Source organism: Mustela erminea, chromosome 6 (assembly GCF_009829155.1).
Source record: "Mustela erminea isolate mMusErm1 chromosome 6, mMusErm1.Pri, whole genome shotgun sequence".
In the NCBI taxonomy this organism is placed as follows: Eukaryota; Metazoa; Chordata; class Mammalia; order Carnivora; family Mustelidae; genus Mustela; species Mustela erminea.
In genome coordinates this window covers 20,388,025-20,403,491 of record NC_045619.1, presented here as the reverse complement: position 1 = coordinate 20,403,491, position 15,467 = coordinate 20,388,025, and the positions used below count along the sequence as shown (strand labels likewise).

General features: G+C 41.9%; 1 protein-coding gene across 2 annotated transcripts in view; it reads left to right on the top strand.

Annotated features, from left to right (window-relative positions):
* ANO4 (anoctamin 4) overlaps nt 1–15,467 on the top strand; it is a 445,901-nt gene that overhangs the window by 31,850 nt on the left and 398,584 nt on the right. Inside the window, exon 1 of one of the 2 annotated variants that reach the window (XM_032346625.1) lies at nt 2,828–2,856. The exons of the other annotated variant lie outside the window; for it this stretch is intronic. The gene's annotated coding sequence lies outside the window, so the exon portion shown is untranslated. Of the gene's footprint in view, nt 1–2,827; nt 2,857–15,467 lie in introns of those variants that run through there. 2 annotated transcript variants of the gene reach the window in all.

The following is a 15,467-nucleotide window of genomic DNA, read 5'->3' as shown; positions in this document are numbered from 1 at the left end:
TTTTTGGAAGGTGATTTGTGGTTTTCTAGAATACTGGTGGGGTAGAAGATATCACAGTAGAAGGGCAGGCGTTTGAGGAGAGGTTGTTCAGATAAGGGACTGGTGTTTGAGGCAGTTGGACAGTGTATGAAGGCTGATTCCAGAGCAGTTGGGAATAGCTGTATTGTTCTATTCAAGGTTGAGCACTGAATGCGTTGTCCATAGAAATACTGTTACACGTGCTAGCTTGGTTCTCTCAGGCTAGTACTCCGGTATTTCCAATGTTTTTTGGCATTCAGTGAATTAATTGACATTTGTGATTAGGTCCAGAATCTTAATCACCATGTATATGCCACTTCTCTGAGAAAAACTCACATGGAGTTAGGGACTACTTGCACTTTAGGACTAAGAGGATCATTGGAAATATTCATTTGACAAGAGAATTGGCTAAGAGAAATAAATCAGTGAACTACCTTCAAGTTTCTGAATTTCCCTACGTTCTCTTATATTTGGCTGTATTGTTCTTCTCAGAATTCAAGGCCATGCCCTGTCACTTGATTTCTGATTCTAGCACAATCCTTCTCTGTTAATTCCTTCTCTGTGTGTGGTGGTTATTTAGTTTTAGAAGATTGAAGCATCAGTGAATCAGGAAATGATTAATGGCACATGAAGACAAAGTCAATTAAACGATGCAGCTATGAAGTTACTTGAGGATTTCTGATATAAGAAATTGAAAAGCTTGACTTAAAGCTGTGTTAAATCTGATTTGCAAAGAATAATATACTTTAGAATCAAAGACATGCAGATGCTCCAAAAAGCCATTCCTTCATCTAGTCATCTAAACTCTTGTTACTCCCAGTTTTGTCCTCAAGAGATAAGAAGGCCTGATTGAAATAGTTCCAAAGGCATAGAAATGATGGGCATTTTGGAGATAGCTTCAGTTGGACTTGTGATTGATGGATGAAATATGTGAGTGAATGGTGATCCCAAGTATTTCCATAAAGTTAATATATAATTCTGAAGCTTGGAAGCTTAGACCAGTGGTTCTCAAACTTTAATGTGAGTAAAAATCACCTGGAGATCTTGTTAGACTGCAGATCCTTCTTAAGTAGGGGTGTATGTGGGGGGCGGGGGTTGAGATTTTGCATTTCTTACAAGCTCCCATGTGTTGGTTGTGGAGCTTGGAATTTAGTATGAGATGCAGATAACAATATTATACCAAAGAAAGTATGGTTACCAACAGGCAGGTGCTATGTGAAGAAAAGGATCTTCTTAAAGATCCTTGATAGTATTGTTTTGATCAAAACATGTGTCTGAGTTCCCAAAACAGCACTGCATAACCACCAGTTGTAAGTGGGAGGTCTCTGATGAAGGGGAAATTATTGACCTGTGAGGTATAGATGTTCTCAGTTTTTCATATACATTGTTTAGGTCCTAAAAAGCAAGCCAAAAAACCAATGGCCCTGGTAAGAACTTGAGAGGGAGCTTAGTTATCTTAGTTTGGGTTCTCTGGGAAATGGATTCTGAGCGGGAGATGTACATGTAAGAAATTTGTTAGGGAGAGCCCATGGGATCAAGGCGTGTGTGTGTGTGTGTGTGTGTGTGTGTGTTTAGCGGGGATGGAACAGAGGAGGATTAGGCAGAGAGTGGATCTGGACTGTAATGATGTACAAAGGCCTCAGTCCATTGCAAAAAAAGATCTGGAGCTGGGATGACCCTTCAAAATTGTCCCATCCTGGAGTTTTTGGACACTCCCATCATTGCCTGAATGCAACCTGCTACAGGGAAGGGGGGTGATCTTGAGAAATTTTGTTTGGGAGCAAGGTCTGGAGACAGAGACTCAGCCGAGAGCCATACAGTGTCAACCCCAGCAGCAGCTGGGGGAGTCAGAGGACACAGGCTGGCCTCTACCATGTGGGCTGGTTGAAATGAAGGCAGAGGATATAAATAGGAAGGTGAGGTGGAGGAACCTTGCTGCCCTCAAGCTTTGGGTAGGGTAAGTCTCTGCAGATCTTGGTGGGATCGGGAGGAGATGACTTGCTGCCTGTTTGTTAGAGTGCTGGGTGGAATCGGGTTGGCGTTTTTGAGACGAGGTTCATCAGAGTTCATGCAGCAGATTTGTGCGTACCAGCTGATTTGTAAGTAATTTGGAAAGGCAAGACCAGGTAGAGGATCAGGGCTTAGCTCTGTGGAAAAGAGGTCCAGCGTCAGGGCAGATTTTATGAGCACCTGGATTCAGGTTCAGTCTGTAGCTCTCTCCAGCAAGAAGGCAGCTAAATTACCCCCCTTCTGTCACTGTTCACCTTTTTATGAACCTGTATATTTGGAAACTTGGTACAGTTTTTTTTCTTTTTCAGGAAAATAGGATACCACTGACTTAGGGTTGTAATTAGAAAATTGGAGAGTTGGCTGTAGTTTTCTCTTTAGAGGTAGAGTGATTCGTATTTATTCGAGAGCTGTTCCCTCAAGTGCCTAATATGTGCCACTGCCGCAGGTACTGGGGATACTGTAGTGAACCCTGGGCAAGGCCCCTTTCTTTGTGGAATGATGGTGATGCGGGCTAGTGGATGCGACCGATATTAAGTCATTGCACAAACAACGAAAATCTGGTCAGCTCAATGAAAGACAAAGACACTCCCCGGGATTTACGGAGGGCGCTGCTGGTGGGGCGCTGCGCAGCCCCTAGCCCAGGTCCCGGCCTGGACTCGCAGCGGCGGGCAGCGTGGGCGGCGCCTGGGGCTCCGGGGACTCCGCGGTGGCTGCGGCAGGCTGGGGCAGGCTGGCGGACGGCAGAGCGCGGCCGGGGAGCGGAGGCGGGCGGCGGGGGTGTCGCCGGGGGCCCGAGTGATGGAGGCGGCAGCGGCGGGCGGGCTGACGGTAGGTGGAGGCGGCCGAGGCGGCGCAGGTGGAGCAGCGGCCGCCGGGGAGTCTCGGCGCGGCGCATACAGCAGGGCCGCCCAGGGCGAGCCCGGCCACCTGGCGGCGCAGTCAGATCCCGGCTCCCACAGCGGGCGCAGAGCCTGCTCGCCCCCAGCAAACAGAAGCGAAACCCGACCAGGAGTGTAGCAAGAAGGGGTTTAGTTTAGATTTTGGAAACCGGTGCAATCTCTGAGTGTGGCAGCAGGCGGAGAGCGATCTCAAAGATGCACTGGAGCTCGGAAAGTAAGGGTGGGAATGTGGACCTGGCTTCTCTCCCAAGCTGTGTCACTTACCATGTTACCTTCGCATGAATGGCTTGACCTCTTAGAGCTTTGATTTCTTCATCTGTGAAAGGTGCTATTATGAGACTCAGATGAGGTACAGTAGGCAAAAGTGTTTTTAAAATCCTAAAATGTGAGTGAAGCTGCTATTAATTACCCGGGCTTACTGATTGCTTCTCTTCTCTTAGGGGTCTCATTTCTCTTGGGCTGGGCTTGGATGTCCAGTTTGGTGGGCTGTAAAATGTTATTCAGCTGCCTTCTCTCAGCTTGTGGCTTTCAAGTTTGGGGTTTTTTGTTGTTGTTGCTGGTGGTGGTTTTTGTTTGTTTGTTTTTCCTTTGCTTTGACTCTTACCTAAAGTGAGAAATACTTTTGTATTGTGATTCCTCCCTCCCCTATCGCCTCTGAAAAAAGTTTCAGAAACTATTTAGCCTTATTATTTGTCATGTATTCTGTTATCTTTCATTCCATTCTTACTTCCCCTCCCAAAATGCTCATCAAGATCTACCAAATCAGGGGCACCTGGGTGGCTCAGTGGGTTAAAACCTCTGCCTTCGGCTCAGGTCATGATCCCAGGGTCCTGGGATCGAGCCCCGCATTGGGCTCTCTGCTCAGCGGGGAGCCTGCTTCCTCCTCTCTCTCTCTGCCTGCTTCTCTGCCTACTTGTGATGTCTCTCTCTGTCAAATAAATAAATAAAATCTTACAAAAATAAAAAAATAAAAAACAAGATCTACTAAATCAATGTCATTCCTACTAATGAATTGCAACTTATACATTGAACATTATTAACTTGATTCCTTCTGAAACCATAAAGGGGTCATAGGAACAATTTTTTCCTGGGGTCTGTACAAGGTTTATTGTACAAGGAAATTATTTCTTTGAGGACTAATTATTAATGTTCCTTAAATCCTCTGTGATGCCTGTGATGACAGGACTATCTTGAAGCCGGATCCCACAAAGGGGCTCTCGGTTCCCTGATGTTTCCACAGTGTTGAGTCAACAAAGAACTGTGGTAAAGAAACTCGTTTCAGCTGATCATCACCATAATATAATACCATATATCAAGGGACAGCAGAACCTCAGTGGCCTACGACACTAAGCCTTCACTGATACATCTGCGATGAGGTGGCTCTGTTGATCTGGGTGGAGCTCATTCAGTGTCTTAGCTGACTCTTGGCTGATCTAGGCTGACCTAAGCTATAGCAACTGGATGACTGTGCTCTGTTCTCTAAGTCTTTCATCCTCTAGCAGGTTATCCCCGGTGTGCTGTCATGAAAGAAGACTTTGCAAGCTTCTGATGGCAACATACTTGCTCATATCCCATGGAACAATCCATGTTAAATGGCTGAGCCTGGAGTTAAGGATGGGACAGAATGTCTCTCAGTGGGAGGCACTGCAAAGTTACATGGCAAAAGGATGCGGAATTAGGGAAAGATAAAGAATTAGAGCCAATGACCCCATTTATCACAGCTTATCTTCACACACTTTGCTTCCTTGATTCAAAGGAGGCCCTTTCTCCTTTCAGATCAGACTCCTTGGGCCTGGGCTAATGATATTTGCCCAAAAGAGACCTAGTGCTGTCCTCCTCATACCCTGATTATATTGTTGTCCTTTACCTGAACTTCCTTTAGAAGCCCCTCTTTTCCAATGCAGATAATCTTAGAAAAGGATGCTTGCATGATCTACCAACATAAGATGTGCCTGGGGTTGCCTGAGTCCTAGCTATGGGCATAATTTAGATGAAGCCATGACCCACACCACTGATTTTACTCATTTTCCCCAGTACTTCCTAGGAAGTAACAGCATATTACTTATGACATTGTATTATGGTATTTTGAGTTAATCCATGAAGTTAGATATCAAAATGAGAGATCCTAATGAGAAAGGCTACCAATAGTCTGTTTCAAAATATGGTCTTTTGTCCCATTTTTCCCCCCTGAGACTTTGTTCTGAATTTCTAGCTATGTACTGGACATCCTTACTTCTGTATTTTCATTAGCACCAGTCTAAACCATTTCAGTGTTCCCTGTTTCAACAAAATGTATCGCTATCCATTCTGTTCCTCACAGAGTAAGAAGTCCTTTTTACCTCTTCATCTACAGTCATGATCTGTCATTTCTCTTACAAATAATGTCGGGTATCATTATTCAGACAAACACAACATTGTTCTTTGATTACCTATGGAGCAGGTTTCCTGTTAAGTGCTGGGGATGAGAGGGTCACTAAGACATGACTCCTCTTTGAAGCACAGCATTCATTCAAGGAGATGAATTGTCAGCATAGAATTCATGCTCTAACATAGAGCTATGAATGATTTCTTCCATCCATTCCCATGTTTAGTTGTTTATCACCTCAGAAACCTACCCTTTTCTCTTCACTCTTGTGGTCACTTCCCCTGCTGTGGATTAAAGTTTTCTATGCTTGACTAGGGCAGTAGCTTCCTGGATGGCCTCTTGGCCTTCACTCTTACCAGTCTCTTCTGTCCTGGCTGGCTACACTGGTTAAAACATCAGTCCCAATGTGCCATTCTTGGCTTGAAAACCATCAGTGGATTTGGTACTTCTACAATAACTGTAACAGTGAATTATTGTATGACCCAGGAATCCTCTTAGGTACATAATCAAAAGAATTGAAAACAGTGTTCAAACAAAAATTGATACACTAGTGTTTCTGGTGGCAGTATTCACAACAGCCTAAAGGTATAAACAGTCTAAATGTCCATATGCTGATGAATGGATAAGCAAAATATGGTATATTCATGCATTGGAACATTATTCAGTCATAAAAAAGAATTAAGTACTAATAGATGCTATAATGTAGATGAACCTTGAAAATATTGTGTTAAGTGAAATAAGCTGGGCACAATAGGTCATATATTTTATGATTCCATCTATATGAAATATCCAGACTAGGCAAATCAATAGAGACAGAAAGCAGATTAGTGAATGCCAGAGGCTGGGGGAAGGAGAAAATGAAGAATGATTGCTTAATGTATATAGGGTTTCCTTTTGGAGTGCTGAAAGTTTTCTGGACTGGATAGTGGTATGATTGCACACATTATGAATATACTAAATGTTTCTAATGATTAATTTTATTTGTCACACAAATAAAAAATCCAACTATCTGTGGTTGGGGACCACCAGTAATTTGAGTCTGAACTTCATAGTATGGAGTTTAAGATTCTTATGCTCTTGCCTGGGCTGTCTTCTTATCTATGTTGACTTCAAATCTCCTATGTTCTGGCCCTGATGGTGTACGTAATGTCTTCCTGCCTTTACTTATGCCGAACTCTTACCAAGAATGCCCTGTTATTCCTTCTTTTCTCCCTGATAAAATTTAAGATCTGGATCAAATGCCATTTCTCTATGAGGACTACCCCACACTCCTTCCTCTGTGCTCCCATAGTGCCACATTCAGACAATTAACCACAGCAAGTCCTAGTTGAGTATATATCCTCACCCTGCCAGAGGGTGAGTGCCAGGGAAGCAGGGAAAATGTCTGATTTGAATTTGGATCCCTATGGTCTTGGACAGTAAGTGATACATAATTGTTGATAAATATTTGTTGAATTAAAGACTTGTTTATTAAAGTCTTGGTTTTGTCCTTAAACTAAGGCTGTATCCCTAGTCCTTAAAACTCTTTGTAATAATTGTTATCTTTGAGTTACAGTCATCCTTGATTTTCTTCATTTAATTACAATTAATTGACTTAACCTTAAACTTGTTCCCAGTTTACTAGCTCCTGCTCAACACAACGATTGGTTTTCTTGGCACTTTGAGCATTCACTTTGCTTTTGCTGGCTCTCACATTTGCTAATATTGCAGCTGATGTTGTCTTGCTTCCCTTTCCTAGGCACAGAAGTCCTTTTGATATTTTAACATTGAACCATTTTCTCTATTCTAGGATAAGTGTGACAGAGGACAGATCTTTTACTCCTTTATCAGAGCATCATTTGGTCTTAGAATAGCATAGTTTGCAAAGAGGGTCTGTGTGGTCAAGCATGAAAAGGGTGGTCTTCTCAACTTCTCAACTATCCCAAGTCAGGGTTTCAAGTGTCATTAGTATACTAGTACCATTTTATGAAGCATTAGATATCATTTCTTTCCTAAATAAAATGCAACCAGGAAGATTGAAAAGTTTCATCTAAGTGATTTTGAATATTGTGCATTATCCATTATCCATCTGTGCTGCTAGCATTTTCCTCCCAGTTTTGAGATATAATTGTTGTATAACATTGTATCAATTTAAGCCATACAACATAAGGATTTGATACATGTATTCTATAGATTGCCTTTTCATTTTGTTGGTAGTTTTCTTTGGCTGTACAGAAGCTTTTAATGTGATATAGTTCCACGTGTTTGTCTTTTGCTTTTGTTATCTTTGCAAATCCCAAACACCAAAACGGTCATTGTTATGACTATTAAGGACTTTACCACCCCTCATGTTTTCAAGAAATTTTATGGTTTGTATTGATAGCTTCAAATTACAACATAGCAAAGAAGCTAAAGTTAATATTTTTGAGTTGAAGATTCAGGATGAAATTGAAGGTGTCACTTTAATTTGTGCACAGAAAATTATTTTATAATGAGGTTTAAAGATGGAATAGGGATTGACCAGAAAGTTCCAAGAATTAACAAGGGGCAGGGGAAGAGTTAGGTGATATACCTCATCTCACCTGACCCAACATTTGATTTTTTTTTTAATCTGTCTTAAATCTTGAGGAAAAAATTGCTGTATAAATTCAGTTGTACTACTTACTGAGATATATTCTTACCATTTGACTAAAACACAATAGTAGCCAAAAAATCTGAACTTTCAATTTGGTCTTATTTGCTCTGAAATTTAAAAATAAATTAGGGATGATGATAATACCTACACTATGGTGTTTTTGTAAGGATTCAGAAAGTCACTCAACTTAAAGTTTTTAGGACCCACAGACACACAATTACTGCTATTCTCATGACCATAAATCTAGTTAGGTACTTAATTCATCTAATACTTTCTGAGTACCTCCTGTGTGCCTGCCATTGTGTAAAGTATTGAGGATGTAAAAATGAAAATGTAGGGTCCCTAGCCTACATTTTGAGGCTTCCAGAAGAGGAGATTGTTCTGTAACTAGTAACGATTCACTGGAATACACTCCTCTCTCAGCAGCTGCTTTCCTTCCTTCCTTCTTTGTTTCATGGCTGCTCTTTACAATAGTGGGTTCTGTTCCTTTGGCCTCTTCAGGTGTTTTACCTTTTCGGTTCCCCTTCTTCCCAATTAGCATATATATTCACTAATTCTACACCCTATAAACAAAGAGATAAAACTCAATTCTCAATCTGTTAAAAAAAAATGCACCCCCAAATCCCCCAACAAAATAAGCAAAACTCAACTCTTAATCCCCTCTAGCTACTGCCTATTGTCCCGCTCTTCACAGCCAGACTCCATCCGAGAGAAGCCAGCGCTCATTCTCTTCCCTTTTCTGATCTTCTATTCCTTAACTCTGTATCTGACATCCCCTCCACCCCCACATGAGCTATATTCTTCTCAGGTCTTCAGTGACCACCCCACTGCCAAACCCAACAGATATTTTCTCATCCTCACCTTTCCTTCTCTCTGTGTGGGATATTTCAACTCTTGGGATATCTCTTCCTTAAAGCTCTGTTGCTGTGAGTTTTGTCGTACTTCTCTGTCCATCACTAGACCTTCTCTTACATATGTCTCTTAACAGTCTGCTCAAAGTCTGCGCTTTGCACCCTCTTACTCCATCTGCCTGTCTGGTCTGTAGCCACTAATCCTATTTCATCTGAGGTCTGTATTCTGTATTTTAGGCTCAGATCTTCCACCTGGTCCTTTCTGACTTCTTTCTGGGCATGTCCATATAGATGTCGCACAGCACCCTAACTCAGGTTAACCAAAAACCATATTTTACCTCAAATTCTTTTCTGTCCTGTCTGTATTTTCTATCTTGTTGAATGTACTCCGTTGTCCAAGGCAGAAAATTAAATTAATCCTAAGTTCTTTGCTTTGTCCTATTCCGCACATCCAGGTGGTAAGCCTTGCTGAGTCTGTGTCCTCATCCCCACTCTCCCTGCCTTGGTTCAACCCTTTGCACCTTGGTCTGGGCTATATTTAGTTCCTGGTCTTCCTTGCAGTCTCTCCAATCCATTCTGTACATGGCTATTGCCTTAATCTTTCTAAAAGGCAAATCTGATTATGCCACTCCCTTTGTAACTTTACTGGTTTCCAGTTTCTAGAGAATAAAGTTAAATCTCTTTAGCCCTTTATGATTGGGTCTCTGCCTGCCTCCTTTTCTTTTTCTCTCTGATTACTGCTATATACTCTTCTTTCCCTGGTTTAGTTGCTAAAGTGGGCTTGATTGTGAGAGCCTTGAGTGCTATATGCCAAGAAACTTGACCTTATGTAGGAGGGAGTGACTGAAAACTTTGCATTTAAGGAAGGTGAATTTCAGAATTGAGAGAAACCTTTGAAGCCCACTGAGTCTACTCTGTTAATTCTTGATGAGTAGATGTCTCTTCTCTGAACACCGTTTGGCAGCCTGTCTCCTGTTCTTTGTTCTGATTTATAAAGTGGGAACACCAGCTTCTATTCAAGCATATTATGAAGTCAAAAGTTACCATTAAATTCATCAGAGATGACCATCCCACCGTTTTTTTTCCATTCCTTTTCCTTTAGGGTTCCTCAAAAACTTTTTCCTTCTGTTTCTTCCATCCAAGATGTTCTTTCTGCCCATTTACACTGTATGTCCATGAATTTCAATGAATGTATGTCTACTCTCCATTCCCTCAAAAACTGTAGATTTTGATATAAAGGAAAATAATAAACACCCAAGACACCCTGGATAATGTTATACCTGGGAATGTACTAGATGAGGTTTCTTGGATCTGAGATTGACAGTTGAGGGCCTTGCCTTGGGTCTGCCCTTCTTCAGCCTGGGGCTGATTTGCTCTGAAATACTCTGACCCAGATGCACTGTTTGCAGAAAGACTCTGGCCCCAGAGTCACCTGCCTTTGTTCTTGGCTCATTCAGATTTAGAGTAAGGTTGACATTGAACTATACTTGGATGTGAGTTGTTGGTGCAGATGGTGACCTCAGAGTGGAATGCTTGCCATGTGGTCAGTGTCTGAAAGCAGATGAGTGCCTTCTTTGAGGAGGAGGCAAGTGTCAGCTGGTGCACAAAGGCATATCATACAAGTGGAGTGAGTAGGTCTGGAGTCGGCAAGAAAAGGAGGCAGATCCCAGCATTCTAACAGTCCTATCTGGAGGAAGCTGCTGGGTATCTGTCCTTAGGAGCAGATCTAGAATTTGTTTCTTCACAGAAGATAAGTTACTCTTCCAAATTCTGTGACTTAATGACAGCTACATTTTTTAAAAAATTTTTTTTTAAAGATTTTATTTATTTATTTGACAGATAGAGACCACAAGTAGGCTGAGAGGCAGGCAGAGAGAGGAGGAAGCAGGCTCCCTGATGAGCAGACAGCCCGACGCGGGGCTCGATCCCAGGACCCTGGGATCATGACCGGAGCAGAAGGCAGAGGCTTTAACCCACTGAGCCACCCCGGTGCCCCGACAGCTACCACATTTAAATAGTTCACCATGTGCTTTCACATGCATGATCTTATTTGATGTTCACACTGACCCTGTAAAGTATTGTATCACTTTCCTAGGACTGCTACAAAAAATTGCCACAGACTTAATGGCATAAAACCACAGAAATTTGTTTTCTTCTAATTCTAGAAGCCAGAACCCTATCAGCAGGGCTGTGCTTCTTCCAGGGAACTCTAGGGAAGAAATTCCCTTTTCCAGCTTTTGGTGACTCCTCTTGGTTTGTGACAGCGTAATACCAGTCTCTGGCTCTGTCCTTGCATGGCCTTCTCTGGGTGTTTCTTCCCTTTTCTGTCTCTTTATAAGGACAACTATTACTGGATTTAGGACCCATTCTTTTTTTTTTTAGGATTTATTTGAGAAAGAATATGTGAGCAGGGGAAGGGGCAGACAGAGAGGGAGAGAACCCCTAAGCACACTCCCTGCTGAGCAGAGCCTGACATAGGGCTCAATCCCAGGACCCTGAAATCATGACCTGAGCCAAAATGCAGTCAGATGTTCAACCAACTAAGCCACCCAGGCACCCCTTTAGGGCCCATTCTAATGCAGGTTGAGCTTGTCTTGAGAGCCTTACCTCAATTATATCTGCAAAGCCCCTACTCCAAGTAAGGTCACATTCTGGGGTTCTAGGTGAACATATATTTTAAAAAGCACTATTCAACTTACTATAATTAGGTATAAATCAGCTCCTTTGAGGATGTGGAAACTTAGAGACACATGGAACATGTGTCTTTTGCTCAGAGATGCATGGAACATGCTAAATCTTCGGACAAGAAATCTCTTCCGTTCACTGGGTCTTCTTAGTCCTCCATCTCTCCAAACACGGGCCATCTGTATACAGTGGGGGTACCGATTTCATTCTGTGTATTTAAGAACCTACTGCATTCCTTGTGAAATGCATATATCCTTGTCAAATTAAGAACAGACTAATTTAAGAGCTTTTTAAATTTTGGCTAAGATCAGAATGAGGAGAGAATGAGTTCATAATGGATTCCTGTTGTCTTGGCTGATTTGTTTTTTCTCCCCTAATTCTTTTTTCCTACATCTTCAGAGCTATCAGGAGGGGCTGGGCAAAGCCTAGCTGCTAAGGTCTGTGATCAGTGTGGCTGAGCCAACTCAGTGAAGACATGTGACCTTTTCAATGTTGCTGTCTTTGTTGTTGTTGTTCCTGGACAAAAGGCACTTACACCTCAAACCTGAAGTAGGAAAGGAATGTAAATATAAGTAATGTTTTCTGTTTCTCTATACATTTCTCTGGGCCAGATGAAACTGTGATGGGGTGCAAGGTTGTCCTGTATCCTTCTTCTTGAGCCTGTTTCCCCAGGGACCGTCCCACTAACCTACCATTGCTGTTCAGGACCCTTCCCCTGGAGCAGTTCCCCATACCCCCAAAGTTTTCCCCTTTTTTGCCCTCTTGCATATAATCTGTGGTTCCATGTGCCATTTTCTCAAGGATTTATGTGTTTTACTTAAACAATTCATTATGAAATATTTCAGAGATGAGAAAACACTTTAAAATAGGAAACCCATATCCATGACTTACCTGAGGACCTCAAATATTGCTGGTACATTTGGAGCCCTTATGTACGGTTCCTTTCCTCCCAGAGATAAGTGCTATTCTGAATTCAGGGTTTTTTATTCCCATGCATTTCTTTTTTGAATAGTATTTTTTTAAAATATTTTATTTATTTGACAGAGAGATCACAAGTAGGCGGAGAAGCAGGCAGAGAGAGAGGAGGAAGCAGGGTCCCCGCTGAGCAGGGGACCCACTGAGCCACCCAGGCGCCCCTCCCATGCATTTCTTTACATGGTTACTCCATTGCCTCTATTCCTGTGACACACAGTCTTGATCCCATGGGAATGCAAAGCTTCTCTGGGCTTTGAAGGAGGCCATTTGGGGTGATGTAATAGGGGAAAGATAAGCTGCTAATATTGGTGCTTACTGTATATTGGGTCTTGTGTTTAGGGGTCTTTTGTGTGCTCATCATGACACTGGCAGCGTGGACATCAGCCATCAGCATTTGGAGTCATTATCCTTATTTTATAGCCATGAAAACCAGGAACAGAGATGGGAAGTAGTTGCCCTGAAGTCTCACAGTTAGTATCTGTCTGACTGCACCAGGTTGTTCCTCAAACTACAGCTCCTCTCTCCATATAGGGTTCTAGTTGGGAGCCTGGCTGTATGACTCTGAATGAGTTTCCTCACCTCTCTGGTCTGTCTTCCTTTCTAAATGAGTAGCTCCTGCATACCCTCCGGACGTTGTGCAGGAGGATCTACTGGTACCCAGAGTGCTTCATCCTTAGTTCATGGGTCTGGGTGCTTTATTTTAGTCAGGAGGCCTTTTGTGAATTGGCCTTGAATTTTACCATGACTTATATATCCACTTTATTCACCAGTCTACCCCACATTTATTAAGCATGGGCCAGCACTGGGGCTTCACCCTGACAGTCGAAGAGGGGTACATACTCGTTAGTCATGTGCTGAGCTTCCTTTCTGGGTTCTGAACAAAAGACCTAGTAACTCCTTCTTTTCTAAACTGAGGACCACCTCTTAGCACCTCAAGGAGAAAATGCAAGGACAGTGTGTAGAAACGTGCATATTTGGGTAAGAACATCCTCTAAGGAGACCTAATACATTTAGCTGCAGACAACTTTTTAAAAAATTTATTAATTATTTTTATTAACATATAGTGTATTATTTGCCCCAGGGGTACAGGTCTGTAAATTGTCAGACTTGCACACTTCACAGCACTCACCATATCACATATCCTCCCCAGTACCCATAACCCAACCACCCTCTTCAAACCCCCCCTCCCTCTAGCAACCCTCAGTTTTGTTTCATGAGATTAAGAGTCTGTTATGGTTTGTCTTCCTCCCAATCCCATCTTGTTCCATTTTTTCCTTCTCTACCTCCCAAACCACCTCCTCTGCCTCTCAAATTCATCATATCAGGGAATTCATATGTTAATTGTCTTTCTCTGATTGACTTATTTCATTCAGTCTAATACCCTCTAGTTCCATCCACATCATTGCAAATGGCAAGATTTCATTCCTTTTGATGGCTTCGTAGTATTCCATCATATATATATATACCACATCTTCTTTATCCATTCATCTGTTGATGGACATCTAGGTTCTTTCCATAGTTTGGCTATTGTGGACATTACTGCTATAAACGTTTGGGTGCATGTGCCCTTTCAGATCACTACATTTATATCTTTAGGGTAAATACCCAGTACTGCGATTGGTGGGTCGTCAGATAACTCTATTTTTGACTTTTTGAGGAACCTCCATGCTGTTTTCCAGAGTGGATGCACCAGCTTGCATTCCTACCAACAGTGTAGGAGGGTTCCCCTTTCTCCGCATCCTTTCCAACATCTGTCATTTCCTGGCTTGTTAATTTTAGCTATTCTAACTGGTGTGAGGTGGTATATCACTGTGGTTTTGATTTGCATTTCCCTGATGCTGAGTGATGTGGAGCATTTTTTCATGTGTCTGTTGGCCATCTAGATGTCTTCTTTGCAGAAATGTCTGTTCATGTCCTTTGCCCATTTCTTGACTGGATTATTTGTTCTTTGGGTGTTGAGTTTGATAAATTCATAATAGATTTTGGATACTAGCCCTTTATCTGATGCCATTTGAAAATATGTTCTCCAATTCTGTCAGTTGTTTTTTGGTTTTGTTGACTATTTCCTTTGCTGTGCAAAAGCTTTTGATCTTGATGAAGTCCCAATAGTTCACTTTTGCCCTTGCTTCCCTTGCCTTTGGTGATGTTTCCAGGAAGCAGTTGTTGTGGCTGAGGTCAAAGAGGTTGCTGCTTGTGTTCTCCTCAAGGATTTTGACAGATTCCTGTCTCACACTGAGGTCTTTCATCCATTTGGAGTCTATTTTTGTGTGTAGTGTAAGGAAATGGTCCAGTTTCATTCTTCTACATGTGGCTGTCCAATTTTCCCAACACCAATTGTTGAAGATGCTGTCTTTTTTCCATTGGACATTCATTCTGGTTTGTCAAAGTTTAGCTGACCATAGAGTTGAGGGTTTATTTCTGGGCTCTCTACTCTGTTCCATTGATCTTTGTGTCTGTTTTTGTGCCAGTACCATGCTGTCTTGATGATGACAGCTTTGTAATAGAGCTTGAAGTCTGGAATTCTGATGCCACCAACTTTGGCTTTCTTTTTCAATATTCTTCTGGCTACTCGGGGTCTTTTCTGATTCCATATAAATTTTAGGATTATTTGTTCCATTTCTTTGGAAAAAATGGATGGTATTTTGATAGGGATTGCATTAAATGTGTAGATTTCTTTAGGAAGCATAGACATTTTCCAATATTTGTTCTTCCAATCCATAAGCATGGAATGTTTTTCCATTTCTTTCTGTCTTCCTCAATTTCTTTTGTGAGTACTTGATAGTTTTCTGAGTACAGATTCTTTGCCTCTTTGGTTAGGTTTATTTCTAGGTATCTTACTGTCGTGGGTGCAATTGCAAATGGGATCGACTCCTGAATTTCTTTCTTCTGTCTTATTGTTGGTGTATAGAAATACAGCTGATTTCTGTGCATTGATTTTATATCCTGACACGTCACTGAATTCCTGTACAAGTTCTAGGAGTTTTGGAGTGGAGTCTTTTGGGTTTCCCACATAAAGTATCATATTGTAAACTTGTATCTGTAAAGAGTGG